This window comes from Chiloscyllium plagiosum, unplaced genomic scaffold (genome assembly GCF_037043375.1).
Source record: "Chiloscyllium plagiosum isolate Xiang-an unplaced genomic scaffold, Cpla_swu_hap1 HiC_scaffold_53X, whole genome shotgun sequence".
Classification (NCBI taxonomy): Eukaryota; Metazoa; Chordata; class Chondrichthyes; order Orectolobiformes; family Hemiscylliidae; genus Chiloscyllium; species Chiloscyllium plagiosum.
The window spans coordinates 22,437,522-22,454,432 of NW_028270191.1; the positions used below are offsets into that span (position 1 = coordinate 22,437,522).

At 45.2% G+C, this 16,911-nt stretch overlaps 1 protein-coding gene across 3 annotated transcripts in view; it reads left to right on the top strand.

Annotated features, from left to right (window-relative positions):
- Positions 1–16,911, top strand: part of LOC122543294 (acid sensing ion channel subunit 1b) — an 847,708-nt gene that overhangs the window by 734,111 nt on the left and 96,686 nt on the right. The window lies entirely within an intron of this gene.

Genomic DNA, 16,911 nt, shown 5'->3' on the forward strand with positions numbered 1-16,911 from the left:
TCATCAGCAATGCCCACACCTCCCAAGAATGGATTTTTTAAAATGGCTGGAAGTCGAAACTGGGGCTATGAGCATTTTTAACAACGTGCACTCTTGCAAAGGCAACTGGAGATTCAAAAAGACATTCGTCAGCTTGGTGCATATGTTATGGTGGGTGAGCAAAAATACAGCTTCCTACAGCAATCCCATGGCATTACGTGAGATAAACTTCATGAGCAAAGAGAGCTGTGAACTCATAAGTGGTTATCCTGGAGAGCATATGTTCAATGGGCCTTTGTCATTTTTTATGTGTTAAACAGCGCAAGTAATTATGCTTGCAGAGTTAGGAGGTAATACGAAGATTTCAACTGTGACATTTCCTGTGCAGACTATTCCATTGACGTCACTGTGAACTGTTTTCACTCCCAGCTGCATTGGTCTTCATTTGTAACACGTGCACGAACACCAGAAAAATTCATCAAATATGGCATTAAGTGCAGCAAGCTCTTGCCACAATGCATTAAGTGCCAAAGTTGGCACTGGGTGCCAGTGTCCCCTCTCCTTTGAAAAGTGGGCCGCAGGTTCAAGTTAGGGTCAAATAGAAAAAAGAACAAAGTCTCTCTCTCTCTCTCTCTGTGACTCTTACCAAGCTCAGAATTGAAAGGGTCAAACAGAGAAAGGAACAAAGTCTCGTCTCTCTCTCTGTCTCTCTCTCTCTCTCTCTGTCTGTCTCTCTCTCTCTCTCTCTGTGTGTATCTCTCTCTCTCTGTCTCTTTCTCTCTCTCTCTGTCATTCTCTTTCTCTGTCCCTTTCTCTCTCTCTCTCTCTCTCTCTCTCTCTGTGTCCCTTACCAAGCCCAGAACTCAAAGAGAACATTTAGTGTTTGTGGCTTTCTGTGAATGAAAGCGGAGACGCACACAGCCCTGGCTTGCGCCACCAGGGTTTTGTTTAATATTCACTCACAGGGCGTGAGTATCACTAGCTAGGCCAGGATTTATCACCCATTCTTCATTGCCCTTGGAAAACTGCCGTCAACTCAGCTGCCCCATTTTGAGAGCAAAAAATTTGTTTAATTTGTGCAGTGCCTACCACGTCCCTGGGATGTCCCAAAGTAAGTCATGGCTACCAGGGAACTTTGGAAGGGTAGTCGTTCTTACAGGTTTGTCAAATGCAGCATTCAGAGCGAGATTCCACAAACAGCAGGGAGATGGATAAGTACATCTGTGTTTGATGGCAATGTTCAAGAAAGCAGTGTCGTAGAATTCCTTGCCGGAATAGGACTTTTACCTCTCGATGGCTCCTTCACCAGTGCAGGATTCCGGAATTACTGTACCAAAGTGTCAGCCTGGATTATGCTGTCCTGTCCTGGAGAGGGACTCAAATCTACAAGAGGCTAGAGTATTACCACTAGACACTGAAATGACACAATATGTCTCCATGGGGTTGAAGTGCATTTCAGACACCTTTTATGCCATGTCAGGTTCGACTGGGTGTGAATGAAAGAAGGGAAAGCGTTTGATGACTGAGGATTGGTGGTTTGCGGCTGAACGCGTACGGGAGTTGCTCTCCTGTGCCAAGACTCACGGATGAGTAATGGCCAGATGTGCCCGACTTCAGAAAGCATCTGACTGGCACTGCCTGTGCCCAGCCCTGTCCTCCAGCAGGCCGTCAGCACGGTCGGGCGAACACAAATCCCATTGCCTTGAAACCAAAACCCCCGAGGATAAACTTGGAGTAAACAAAACCTTTCTTCACAGTGCTAATGTTCACTGTGTAAAGCATAATGCCACCAGCTGCACTGTGCTCCCATCAGAGAACTTCTCGTTCCAACATTCTTGAGTCAGGCTGAGGTCATTGAACCAGTTGTTGATGAATCCCTAAACAAAAAATTTGCATTTATGTGACACGTTTCATGACCACCAGGTATCTTTCATAGAATCCCTACAGTGTAGAAACAGGCCTTTTAGGGCAACAAATCCACACCAACCCTCTGAGGCGTAGCCCACCCAGACACATTCCCCTGCCCTCTTATCTGTTTTTACCCCTGACTGATGCACCTAACCTACACGTCCCTGAACACTATGGGCAATTTTGCTTGGGCAATTCACCTGACCTGCACATCTTTGGACTGTGGAAGGAAACCGGAGCACCCGGAGGGAACCCACGCAGACACAAGGAGAATGTGCAAACTCCAGACAGACAACCGCCCAAGGCCAGGATTGAACCCAGGTCCCTGGCGCTGTGAGGCAGCAGCGCTAGCCACTGAGCCACCGTGCCACCTGGCACTTTGCAGCCAATGAAGTACTTTTTGAAGAGTGGTCATTGATGCAGTGTGGGGGGACATGGCAACCAATTTACAAACTCCCACAAACAGCAATTTGCTAATGACTAGAGATTCTGTTTTGGTGATGTTGATTTTTAGCCCCAAGATGAACTTGCCTGCTCTTTCTCCAAACAGTGCGAGGGGATGTTTCACATCCACCCACAGAGCAGTAGGGACTCAGTTTAACATCTCAAGTGAAAGATAGCACTTCCTCCTCAGTATTGGCCTGGAGTGTCAGTCTTGCTTTATGTACTCAAGCCCAGAAGCGAGGCTTGAACCTCATGATCCTGAGCTGTGTTACTGACTGAGTCACAATGTAGATGCAAAGGCAGACCTCTTCATAAGGAACAGTGATACTCTGTCCCTCGCAAAGAGCTTCAGCTCAAATGTCATCTTCAGGTGTGGCTTCAAGAACAGCGTACAGCTTGTTAGCAAATGAAGGCCACCTTGTAAAGCTGAACTGCTCACGTTTCATGCAAACTATCCAGCATGGCCTGTTTTCGGACAAATGGTCTTGTTCTGTGCTGTGTGACCCACAGAAACATTGACAAGTTCTCAATCGTTTCTGCACCTCATTGTTCAATCACACATTGAGGTCACAGTGAGAGGCGGGAGTCACATCTCCAAAGATAAGTTCAACATACAGCCCAAAGGCTGACACAATAGTGGAAGGATTTTCGATTGGAATTCCAACTTAGAAAGCCCAGAAACATGGAGCATAACATAATGAGGCATAATACAATTTTTAGTGAAGGGTTTCTCTCCATTTATGGTACATAAATACATAAATTGATAAATGGTGAATTTGTACAATTAATGAACGTCGAAATATGCCACCTAAGGGTGCTTCAGTTCTGGATTTCTTGATGCAGTTTTGTAAACAATGAACTTGCGCAGATGTCACCTGTTCAGAAGTCCCAAAACACCTCACAATCAAATGAAGTGCTTTTCTTTTGGAAGTGCAGTGGCAATTTTAGCACAGCAAGGGTCCACAATCTGCAAATGAGACAAATGCATCAGTGTGGGACTCAGAAGGTATCGAACAGAACGAACTGATGGACTGCTTACACCAGGCATTGACAGGGAATGCATCCTTCTGTTAAAATCGTGTTCCAGCCTGTAAGTAGGCATTTTAAACAGCCCAGGCTCAGCTGTGAGTATTTAATAGTTTATAGCTTGCCATTGTTGGGCTGGATTTATGTCCCTGAAACGTGATAGGCAATGCATTAAAATTAAATGAATTCAATCCCCAGAACATTCTTCACATGCACAGACGATATTAAGCGTGGAGCCTGTGGGCCATGATGTTAAAGGCAAATATCTGAACCAGGATATTTCATTAAGTTTTATTACAGAACAGGAGCTGAGAAAGACAATAGGAGCCTTAGTGTTAAAGCTTATGGGAAGGGTCTAGCACTCTCCTTTCCTCTTGGAATCCGCATTTCATATTTTATATTGACCCTGTGGTTGCTCATCTTATTTGGCACCTCAGATGATTTTGTCGAGTTTTGGTGATGAATAGCTCAGGAGTTGGAGTGGGCTTTGGAGTCCAGCTGCTAATATGGAGCTGCTTGGATTCAACCTGATATGGATTTTTTTCCAAGGTCCTGTGGAAAATTGGTTCAAATAGTACCAGCCACATCTCAGTGAGTAGCATTTTCCTCTCAGTCCCTCTCGAAGGACTTTTTGTTTCTTTTTTCATTCATGGGATATGGATATTGCTGGCAAAGCCAGCATTAGTCATCCATCCTTAATTGCTCTTGAATTGATTGCTGGTGAGCCCATCTTCAGAGAGCACTTAAGAACCAACCGCACTGGATGTGGAGTCACGTGCAGGCTCTGCCCAGGTAAAAAACATAAGAACTTAAGAACTAGGAGCAGGAGGAGGCAATTCAGTCCCTGGAGCCTGCTCGGTCATTTGATACGATCATGGCTGGTCTCACCTCTGCCTTAATTCCACTTTCCTGCCCACTCTCCACAACGCTTCAATGCACTACTAATTAAAAATATGTCTATTTGCTGCTTAAACTAACTGCACTCTGGGATAGTGAATTCCACAGATTCATGACCCGTTGAGAGAAGTGATTTCTCCTCATCTCTGTTTTAAATCTGCTAACTCTTCTCCTGAAGCTGTGACCTCTCGTCTAGTTGCCCGATAAGGGGAACATGCTCTCTACATAAGAAGATAAGAAACAGGAGTAGAATCATAGAATCCCTACAGCATGGAAACAGCCCAACAAGTCCACGCTGACCCTCCGAAGAGCAGCCCACCCAGACCCACTCTCCTACCTCATTATCCTGTATTTACCCCTGATTAATGCACCTAACCTACACATCCCTGAACACTATTGGCAACTTAGCATGGTCAATTCACCTAACCTGCACATCTTTGGGAGCATCTGGAGGAAACCCACACAGACACGGGGAGAATGTACAAACTCCACACAGACAATCACCTGAGGCTGGAATTAAACCTGGGTCCCGAGCGCTGTGAGGCAGCAGTGCTAACCACTGAGCGACCATGCACCACCATTGAATAAGATCATGGCTGATCTTTTCATGGACTCAGCCCCGCTTACCTGCCTGCAGACCATAACCCTAATTCCTTTACTATTCAAATGTCTATCTTTTCCTTAAAAACATTCAGTGAGGTAGCCTCAACTGCTTCACTGAGCAGAGAATTCCACAAATTAACAACCCTCTGGGTGAATAAGTTCCTCCTCAACTCAGTCTGAAAACTGCTCCCCGTTATTTTAAGGCTGTGCTCCCTCCTTCTAGTTTCACCCGTCCGTGGAAACAGCCTCTCTGCTTCAATCTTATCTATTCCCTTCATAATTTTATATCTTCCTACATATACTTTGTGCATCTACTTTGTCAATCTCCTTTAGAATCTTATATACCTCCATTAGATCTCCTCTCATTTTTCAAACATCCAAAGAGTACAGGCTTAAATGGCAGGTTTTCCTTCCGAAAGCATATTAGTGAACCAGGTGGGTTTTCTTTTAACAAAAATCATGAATAGTTTTGTGACCCACTGATTGACTTTCAAGTAATTAACCATAAATTCTACCAGCTACCATAGTGGGATTTGTACTCATGTTTCCCAATGTATTAGCCTCTGGATTACTCGTCCCAAGATATTCTCACTATGCTACTATCTTCCCCACCCCCTCCAACAGTACGATTTAAAAGAAGAATAGGGCAGTTGTCCCTAGTTCCCGGGCAATGTTTATCCTTCCACCAACATTGCAAGAACAAATCATCTGGCCATGACCATAGTGCTGTTTGTAGAAGCTTGCTGTGCATGAACGTACTGCAGCATTTCCCACATTTCACCTTGACTTCACTTGGGAAGTACTTCATTGCCTGTGAAGTATTTAGGGACACTTCTGTGGCTATTTACTGTGTATATTCAAGGAATAGGCCATCTTGTGGAACAGGGAGACAGAGAGGTCTGCAGAGTTGAGAGTGTGTTGCTGGAAAAGCACAGCAGGTCAGGCAGCATCCGAGGAGCAGGAAAATCGATGTTTCGGGCAGGAGCCCTTCATCTTGTGGAACAGTTAACTCTCACCGTTTGGCCCAAAAATCCTTCATTTCTCATATGCCTTGTGCTAGATTTGGGTGGGACTATTAAGCAGTCCTTTTTACAATTGTACTTTTCTCATTGACATGTCAGAGGGTTGGATGGACTGGGACTTTTTTTCCCTGGAGCGTAGGAGACTGAGGGGTGGCCTGATAGAGATGTATAAAATCATGAGATACCTGGATAAGTTGGCAGCTTTTCCCCATGGTAGGCAAATCTAAAACTAGAGGACATAGGTTTAAGGTGAGAGGGGAGAGATACAAAAGGTTCTAGAGGGCAGAAGTGGAAGAAGTGAGTATGGTTTCATCATTTAAGAAACATTTGGACAGGTGCATGGATGGGATAAGTACGGAGGGATATGGACCAAACTCAGGCAAATGGGATTGGATTAATTATGAAAACTGGGCTGCATGGACAAGGTGGGCCAAAGGGCCTGTTTATGTGCTGAGGACTTCCAGGACGGTCTGGGACAACTATACCTTACTGTACGAGGTTAAAAGTCACACACCTCCAGGTTATAGCCCAACAGGTTTATTTAGAAGTAATTTCTAAATAAACCTGTTGGACTATAACCTGGTGGTGTGTGATTTTTAACTTTGTCCACCACCAGCTCCTCCACATCATGTACTGTATTAGGTTCAGCACCACGGACAGCGACCAGGGTCTGCATCTTTATTGGCTGCTCTCAAGAACTGGGCTGGATTTCAAACCCTCAAAAATATTACTGGTGCAAAAGCTAAACTTCGTGTCTGAAGACTTGGTCTCAAAAACTCGATTTTTACATGCGTATGTACTGTATGTGACCCATTCAATGCAATAAAGGATTCCATTCAATGCAATACTCATGGGAGCATTATAAGCAAAACTAGTTGTAAAGTGTGATTCAAATCTTGTATCTTTTGAGACTACTGAACTGCAACGGAAAGCAGATCCAGCTTTCTGTGGGAAGGGATCCACGGGGTTCGTTAGAATTGCTGGCTGTGACATCAGATTTCTGAGAGATCGGCCTCTGTTTGATTTCCCTGCTCATGAGAAGAATAAATAAAGCTGGCAGATCGAATGCGGTCAGAACAAACACAGGGGGTCTTGGTGTTCGGTGTATTTCAGCCAGTAGTCAGATTCGGCAGGCTTGTAAATAATCCTGTTGCTTTTCTTTGGAAAGAGAGTTGTACAGAGATACTGAAAAGTTGCGTGAGTGGCTCAGCCTGCTGAGAAGCTGGGTGTTCTGTTTACCAGAGGCGACCATACCGTGTCAGGGTGCTCTTGAATGTTGAAAGGGAATCTGGGGAGGCTATGCCATCAGGACTGTCATAAACCCGGAGACTAGCATTCAGTAGAAACATGTCCTTTTGGTGATAACTTATGGTTTCTATTCAATACAGTTGGTCCATATTTAACTCTCGTTCGTTTCAGTTTGATTTTCACAGTTATTAAAGTTTTAGCAAGTGAAATCTTGTCCACTGATTTTCCCCCATTGGGGCTGTTTGTAAAATTCCATTCTTTTGTGTTATTTGTCTCCAAGGAATCGTAGTAATATCCATGGGAGATATTAAGGCCAAGGGCCAAAGGCTTGGGTCAAAGAGGTAGGTGTCCTAAAGGAAGAAAGACAGGTAACGAGGGAGAGAGGTTGAGAAGAAAATTGAAGCCCTTTCTTTAAATAGACGACTCTAGATAATTATAGCTGCATGTGAATTGCAGAGGTTAATCACAATTTAATCATAACTGCTTACACCTTGCTGCTTTCTTTCTCTCTTTAAAATGTTGCTTTATTGTAACAAATGGTGATGGTGACATGCATCAGATCCAAGCCACTTTCATATTTATTAGCCAATCCCAACCAAAATATGTGCTATTTTGAGAGGTCAGGGTTATCAGAACATGTAAAATGTAATGTCTCTAAAGCTGCAATGTTTAAGTGTTTGATGAAAACCATACTGTCATCTAGAAGGTCAATTAAAAGGCTGCAGTTTGGTAAACACTGGCTGAATCAATACAAGAGTCAATCAAGCAACTGTAGATATTCTGGTTCCAGAATTCTGTGAGTTCCCTCATTTCTTGATTTTTTTCTTTCTGTTGCAACTCAAGATTTGGTTTGAAAGATCAAAGTGTGACAGAGAGGAGTACACAAGGAGCACTGTCAGTTTTTTCTATAATACAGTACTAATCTCCCGTGATGTTACAGAGAATACGTCAGAGAGTATGCACACTCGCGCAATCTCTCTCTCCTGTTTTTAGCCTTCTGTTTCATTATATGGCTCTCCTTCCTCTGTCTCTGGCTCTTTCTCTCTTTCTCCTGGGTAACCACAAATCTCTCATTTTAATAAAAGTTCGTAATCAGCCTCGCTGCTCCATACATTTAAGAAACAGTTTGTGGCTGTAATGGGGAGATATTTGAACTGGTTTTCTGGGAGGATCAAATCAATAGGGCCACCTCCATCCAAATCTTTGCTCGCTACACCTTCCTTGCGAATTGTTTTGCATCATTGTTTTTTTTTCTCTTCAATGAACATCTTTATGACATTTGTCAGTTATTACTTATGGGGCATGTGAAGTATGTTGCACTTTTTAATAGAGTGAATTATGGCACTGATGCTTGCCATCCTTTTTTCTGTAAAGGACAAATGTTTCAGCAGCTGGAGAGGCTGTTTCAAAGTGTGGTTCACAATAGATTTCACGATCGCTGGTGATTACCACAGATCAGCAAAGAGATCATTGAAAAATCAATGCGAAACGCAAGGTGGAAGCATTTTGAAAGGTTCTATTCAGAGGTCAGACATATATGCTGCCCATAGTTCAAGTTGCTCCAATTTGGTCATCAAGTATGGCCTTTAGTTGAAGATTGTAGCCTTTTGTAAAAGGGCATTCACTCGCATTTTTCCTCTCTCCACCAGATGGGAAAAACAAACAACTGCTCCAATTTGCTCACATAAATAGCCTCAGCCTCCACTTGCAGAATGGTTTCAGCTGTACAATTGGGTGTGCTCACGCAGAGAAATCTAAAGCAATTGCTTTATTCACCTTGTTGATTTTTGAATAGCTGCTATTGACATGTTTCAAGGGGCTTCATTATATGATCTCCCTCTACAATATCTATCTTATGCTGCCATGCCACTTGTTGTCATGAGCTTTGCGCTCATCTGAAGATTGTGAAGCTTTTTTGGGGGAGTTTTCTCTGATTCAGAACACATTTTACCACCCTGTTTATCCAGTAAACATTTGTCCAAACACTTTTTGATGGACCACAGTTGTTGTTATCGAGGGATCCAGAAAAAGACACAGCCCCTGGCCTTGGTAGGAGCAGCCTGCAATTCATGGCTTTGTTAGTGAACTAGACTTTGTGAATTTGCTACTGTTTTGAGCAATTCATGACTGGGCTAATGATCTTCTGCTGTTACTCACACAGCTTTAAGTGCCTGCTGAGCTGAGAAATATGCATTATTACAAGTGAGTAATGATTGACTGAGTCTCTGGTACTTTGCTTACATAGCAACAGTGGTTCAAAAAATAGAAATTCTTTGCGATTTTATGATAGCTTTTGCAACCTCCAGACCTCCCAAAATATTTTACTGTGACACTTCCTCTAGGCGAGACATGTAGCAATCATGTACATCAGGCAGCTCAAACAATGTCCCCTTCAAAATAACACGTCAAACAGCCACAGAAACAGATTTAAATGCACTGCACATGTCTTTTATTCATTCATGGGATGTGGGCATCGCTGGCTGGGCCAGCATTTATTGTCCCCGACCAGCTCGACCAGTAGTGCTGCTGCCAAGTCACTCTTGGTGGTGGACATTGAAATCCCCCACCCAGAGTATAGTCTGTGCCCTTGCCAGCCTCAGCGTTTCCTCCAAGTGTTGTTCAACATGGAGGAATACTGACTCATCAGCCGAGGGAGGACGACATGTAATCAGCAGGAGGTTTGCCTTGCCCATCTTTAACCTGTAGCCATGAGACTTCATGGGGCCAATGTTGAGTGTATCTTGAGTGTATCTTGACTGTATCCCACTGTGCTGCCACCTCTGCTAGGTCTGTCCTGCCACTGGGACAGGACGTATCCAGGGATGGTAAAGTTGGTATCTGGGATATTGTCTATAAGGTATGATTCCATGAGTAGGACCAGGTCAGGCTGTAGTCTATGAGACAGCTCTCACAATTTTGGCACTAGACCCCAGATGTCAGTAAGAAGAACTTTGCAGGGTCAACAGGGCTGTTTCTGCTGTTGTCTTTTCTGATGCCTAAGTCAATGCCAGGTGGACTGTCCAGTTTCATTTCTTTGTTGAGACGTTCAGAGAATCCCTACAGTGTGGAAACAGGCCGATCGGCCCAACAAGTCCACACCAACCCTCTGAAAAGTAATCCACTCAGACCCAGTCCCCTACCCTATATTTACCCCTGACTAATGCAGCTAACCTATCATCCCTGAACACTATGGGCAATTTAGCATGGCCAATTCACCCTAACCTGCACATCTTTGGACTGTGGAAAGAAACTAGAGCACCGAGAGGAAACTCACGCAGACGTGGGGAGAATGTGCAAACTCCACACGGACAGTCACCCGTAGCTGGAATCGAACCTGGGTCCCTGGCACTGTGAGGCAGCAGTGCTAACCACTGAGCCACCGTGCCACACTTTGTAGCGATTGATACAACTAAGTAGCTTGCTCAGCTATTTCAGAGTCAATTGAGCGTCAACCACATTGCTGTGGCTCTGATGTCACATGGAGTCCAGACCAGGTGAGGATGGTGGATTTCCTTCCCTGAATGACATTAGTGGACCATCTGCCATAGCAGGATTCGAACCCAGGTGCCCAGGCATTAGTTGAGTTTTGGGAATAACAGTCTAGCGATAATGCTGGTAGGTCATCACCTCCCATTGAGATAAACAGTCTGTGCTCAGCAAAGAAGATTTAGAGGCATTTTCATTTCCCAACTTTGTTTCTGAAGTGTGGTCACTGTTTAACATTGGAAACCCCGTGGCCAATGTGGACACAGCAAGCACCCACAAACAGCCACGAGACAATGGCTAAACCTACTTTTGTGATGTTGATTGGGGGTAGAAAAACTGGCCAGGCCACAGGAGGGGAAGGGCTTTGCAATTCTTTGAAATACCATGGTCAGATCTTTCATATGCTCCTCGAAAGCAGAGGGCTCCTCAGTTTGTCATCACATTTGAAAGACGCCATCTCAAACAGTGCAGCACTCCCTGAGGTTGTGCTCACGTTTTTGGAGTGGGACTTTGAACAGGATTGAACCTTCAAGAATAACCCATTGTTCGTAAAGTGATTTGGGTTGTCTTGAAAGCATATTCGGGTCCTTGTTTTAAAAAAAAGTAAGCAATTTCTTTCCTTCTTGAATTCCAAATGAAACGTGGGTTTACACGTCAGGAAAAGAAAGGGCGTCTTTACCCTTGGGCGAGAGAAAGAGGGCAATTGGATGATCTAATCGAGGAGTCCGAAGTGTGGTGGCATAGTCCCCACTTGCCTGGATGAAAACGGCTCCAAAAACACTCATTCAGGATAAAGCTGTGAGCATGATGGGCACCTCGCCCACCATCTTCAACATTTATCCCGTCCATCCACCCACTGACACACAGATGCAGTGCAGCAACTTGAGCAAACCTCCTTCGACAGCACCTGCCAATCCTGTGACAAGGGCTAGGGCAGCAGACACATGGAAGCAGCAGCCCGGAAGTTCCCTTCCAAGCCTTTCACCATCCTGATTTGGAAGGATATTGCCTATCCTTTACCTTTGCTGGGTCATTATCCTGGAAATCCCTCCCTAACAGCATCTACACCACATGGACTGCAGCGGTTCAAGAAATCAGCTTACTGCCACCTTCTCAAGGGGCAATTAGGGATGAGCAACAACAATGTTGGGAAGAGGTTTTTAAGACTATGAAAGTTTCTTACAGAGTAGATACGGAGAGGATGTTTCCTCTTGCGGTAAAAAGCAGGACTTAACGCTGTGAATATAAAGTCGTCATCAAGAAATCCAAATGGGAATTCTGAGGAAATGTCTTCATGCAGAGAGTGGTGGGAATGTGGATCTCACTCCCATGAGGTGTCGTTGAAGTAAATAGTGCCGATGCATCTTGGGGAAGCTAAAGCAAGTCTAGGAGGAAGAAGGGGATCCTTTCAAGTCTTTCCTTGACTGTGAGTAGACAGTTGTTCATTCAGTTTTCCTGAGAGCTGTGGAAACTGCCCAACAATATAAGCAGGGACAGCATTCAGACTCCCAAGCAACATTGTGATCCACTTCTTGAGGCATTTCTGCAAAACACACCTTCAGCAGAATTAAACTTGAGATTATGTTATGCATATAAGAGCAAATAAAGTCTTTACTTTTAGTGCACTGCTGACTCTCCATTTAAACACAATGAGTTTCTCTTCACTGTTTCTTCGCCCAGCTGACCAGAGTTATCAACCATCACTCAGTTCCACCTCCAGCATCTGGTGAGATTTCATTGCTGCTTAGAATATCAGCAAAGCTCCCCTTCTCAAACACTTTCTGTTCTTAATTGAATCATGTGGGGAGACAAAACCACAGAAGAGCTCAATCATGTGCATGCATAAGATAACTAAAAACGGAACGAACTGCGGGCGCTGCAAATCAGAAACGAAAACAGAAATTGCTGGAAAAGCTCAGCTGGTCTGGCAGAGTTAACATTTCGGGTCAAGTGATCCTCAGAAGTGTACGCATTCCAATCACTTCATGTGTACTATCAACACCTTCTCACCCCCAGCACTACACCTCCCCACCCCCCACCCAATATTACAGAAATGTTGCCCCCTCCACACTTCACATCAGCTCTGATGAAGAGTCATCTCAACTCGAAACGTTAGCTTGCTCTCTCTCCATGGATGCTGCTTCACCCGCTGTGATCTCCAGCATTTATTGCTTTCAGTACAGATTCCAGCACCTGCAGTAATTTGCTGTTACAGAATGGAGAGGGCTACTGTTGACTCTTGAGTTATCACTGTATTAAACTTTGCCAGCTAGAAGTAAGAACTCACTTTTACAATGCACTGTTCTGGCTGCTCAGACATCCTGCATTGTGTGATTAATGCTGAGCGAGGCCAGTAAAAATGACATCTTCTTTCTCTGTTTGTTCGCATGGACCTGTTCAGTCTTTTATCCTGTCCACAGGAGTGACCAAAGGTGAGGCAATCTCATCAAGCTCTTAATTGAGAGGCTGGGCGGTATCAAAATAATCTTCAGCAAATGCCTTTGGGCAGTCGGTTACTTTATGCCAAACTGTAATTATTTGCACTGTTTCTTATTTGAATAGAAATGGTTGCATAATATTTTATTCTTGTATCTTTTTGATGTCAGCTGTGACTCAGCATGGTGCTGTCACCCTGAGCCCTTGCAAGTGGTTTGGAAAGGTGTCATGGGAATCCTGAGTGGTTGGCAAATGCTGGTTGCCAATGTCCATGGGACAAGGAGTGCGTGTGGCTGGTGCCAGTGGCTCATGCCCTGAGATGCTGTTTGGTCAGACACGACATAGTGATCCTTCAATGCAGGAGGCAAGCTGAAGTCGCCAGGTGCCCGCTCTGTGCTGAGAAACCTTGCCAACCAGCCTGTTTGGCACGTTTGGGGTGGCATGGTGGCTCAGTGGTTAGCACTGCTGCCTCACAGCGCCAGAGACTTGGGTTCGATTCCTGCCTCGGGTGACTGTGTGGAGTTTGCACATTCTCCCCGTACCTGCATGGGTTTCCTCCGAGTGCTCTGGTTTCCTCCCACAGTCCAAAGATGTGCTGGTCAGGCGAATTGGCCATGCTAAATTGCACATAGTGTTCAGTGCATTAGTCAGGGGTAAATATCGGGTAGCGGAATGGGTCTGGGTGGGTTACTCTTCGGACGGTCGGTGTGGACTTGCTGGGCCAAAGGCCCTGTCTCCATACTGTAGGGAATATAATCATATAAGGCAGGTTGGGCTGCTAATAAGGTGTTTAACGAATAATAATCTCCCTTGATTGGCTGGTAGGAAACTCAGTCAGAGGCCTGCAGCAGTGGATGGCGTGAGTTGGGACTGTACAGATGTTCAGCTGACACACATCAAACCTTGTGATTGCAATGTGTGTATCTATTGGGAAAAGCCCCAGGAAAAGATAGAGGCTTATGGTGTTCAGTCTGTCAGTCAGTGTGAGAGAGTTACTGGAAGTTACAAGGCTACAACTAACTGACTGCTCCAGGTTTAGCTCTTCAGCAGGGACAGTGCTCTGCTGAAGTTGCTTGGAATCTGCTGAGATTTGGTGATATCATCCTGGGGATGATGTCACCACATCATTAGGGTGGCATGGTGGCTCAGTGGTTAGCACTGCTGCCTCACAGCACCAGGGTCCCAGGTTTGATTCCAGCCTCAGGCGACCGTCTGTGTGGAGTTTGCACGTTCTCCCGTGTCTGTGTGGGTTTCCTCTCGGTGCTTTGGTTTCCTCCCACAATCCAAAAATGTGCAGGTCAGGTGAATTGGCCATGCTAAAGTGCCCATGGTGTTAGGTGCATTAGTCAGAGGGTCTGGATGGGTTACTCTTTGGAGGGTCAGTGTGGACTTGTTGGGCCAAAGGGCCTGTTTCCACACTGTAGGGAATTTAATCCTGCTAAATGTGGGATGTCACTCCTCAGTAACCTGCGAGAACCCTTTTGTCCTCAAATCACCTTGTGCTGCTCATTGGCAAACAGCATTACACAGGAGGCTAATTATCTTGCTTTGTATTGAATTGCCTTTTGAACTCCTGTGTATTTTTCTCCTCAGCATAAATAAATTGCTGGAATTGCACGCAATATTCCAAAAGTGACCTAACCAATGTCCTGTACAGCCGCAACATGCCCTCCCAACTCTTATACTCAATACTCTGACCAATAAAGGAAAGCACACCAAATGCCTTCTTCACTATCCTATCTACCTGCGACTCCACTTTCAAGGAGCTATAACCTGCACTCCAAGGTCTCTTTGGTCAGCAACACTCCCTAGGACCTTACCATTAAGTGTATAAGTCCTGCTAAGATTTGCTTTCCCAAAATGCAGCAACTCACACTTTTCTGAATTAAACTCCATCTGCCACTCCTCAGCCCATTGGCCCATCTGATCAATATCCCATTGTGATCTGAGGTATCCTTCTTCACTGTCCACTACACCTCCAATTTTGGTGTCATCTGCAAACTTACTAATTATATCTCTTATGCTCACATCCAAATCATTTATATAAATGACAAAAAGTACTGGACCCAGCACCGATCCTTGTGGCACTCCACTGGTCACAGGCCTCCAGTCTGAAAAACAACCCTCCACCACTATTTCTTCTACCTTCAAGCCAGTTTTGTATCCAAATGGCTAGTTCTCCCTGTATTCCGTGAGATCTAACCTGGGTACTCTACTCCCAGCTCCAAAACACCAGGTAAGCCCCAAGTGGACAGAGGAAGCACTTCAGGGAGACCGTCAAGGCCTCACTGGCAGCATTCCCGCAGACACCTGGGAATCACTGGGCCAAGACTGTCCGGAGTGGAGGGGGAGCATCCTGGAAGGTGTCAAGCACCTCGAGACCTGCTGTCAGGGAAAAGTGGAAGCCAGGGAAAAAGAGATAAAGGAGTGCGTTGCCACACCAACATCCCACCCACCCCCTTCCCGCGACCACCACCTGTCCCAAGTGTAACAGAGCCCGTGGTAGCCACACTGGTCTCTACAGCCACTTACGGACTCAGCCTGAGACTGGGAGAGAGTCACCTGGTCTTGGAGGGACTGTTAATCATGATAGTGACTTGTTTAGTATGAGCTACCTTGGATGAGGGAGTGAAAGAGGTCTCTGCACAAACCCAACCCACATAAAGATCCTCACCGTTAAGTCAAAAAGTGTGGCACTGGAAAAGCAGAGCCAGTCAGGGAGCATCCATGGAGCAGGAGAGTCGACGTTTCGAGCACAAGTTCTTCAATGAGAATTCCTGATGAAGTGCTCGAAACTCTCCTTCTCCTCGGACGCTGCCTGACCTGGTGTGCTTTTCCAGCGCCACACTATTTGACTCTGGTCTCCAGCATCTGCAGTTTTCACTTTCTTCTGTACTCACCTTTGAGCAAGGCATCAACCACAACAGACATATCAAAACCTGTGGCAATGGGGAAGTGATGGCCAGGATATGCTATCTGGCCTCAGTCATAACCCTTCACACAGGCGACCCCAGTGACCAAGAAATAAGTTCATTCAGAGTCACTTACTCTCAGCAACTGAGCTGAGTCAGAATTACTTAGGCTTCAAACTTCCACAAACAGCAATGAGATTTATGACCATATGCTCGGTTTTAGTGATGTTGCTTGTGAGATACGTGTTGGTGTGGATTCCAAGCAAAGCTCTCCTGCTATTCTTCAAAGAAAAAGATCTGTGATCTTCATGTGAGTGGATGAATGGGGCTTTGAATTATTGTCTCACCCGAAAGATGGCACCTCACTACTGCTGGATTTTCAGCTCAAGTCTGTTGTCCTGGATGGTGTCAAGCTTCTTGAGTGTTGTTGGAGCTGCACCCATCCAGGCAAGTGGGTATTCCTTCACACTCCTGACTTGTGCCTTGTGGGTGGTGGACAGGCTTTGGGGAGTCAGGAGGTGAGTTACCTACCGCAGTATTCCTCACCTCTGTCCTGCTCTTACACCCACTATATTTATATGGCTGCTTCAGTTCAGTTTTTGGTCAAGTGTAGCCCCCAGGATGTTGATATTGGGGGATACAACAATAGTAATGCCATTGAACAACAAAAGATGCTGGTTAGATTCCTCTTGTTGGAGACGGTCATTGCCTGGCACTTGCATGGCATGAAGGTCACTTTCATCTATTGTCCAACCCCAAGTGATGTCTAGGTCTTGTTGCATTTGAGCATAGGCTGCTTCAGTATTTGAGGAGTTGCAAATGGTGCTGAACATTGTGCAATTATCAGCGAGCATCCCCACTTCTGACCTTATGATGGAGGGAAGGTCATTGATGAAGCAGCTGAAGATGGTTGGGCCTGAGACACTATCTTGAGGAACTCCTGCAGAGAT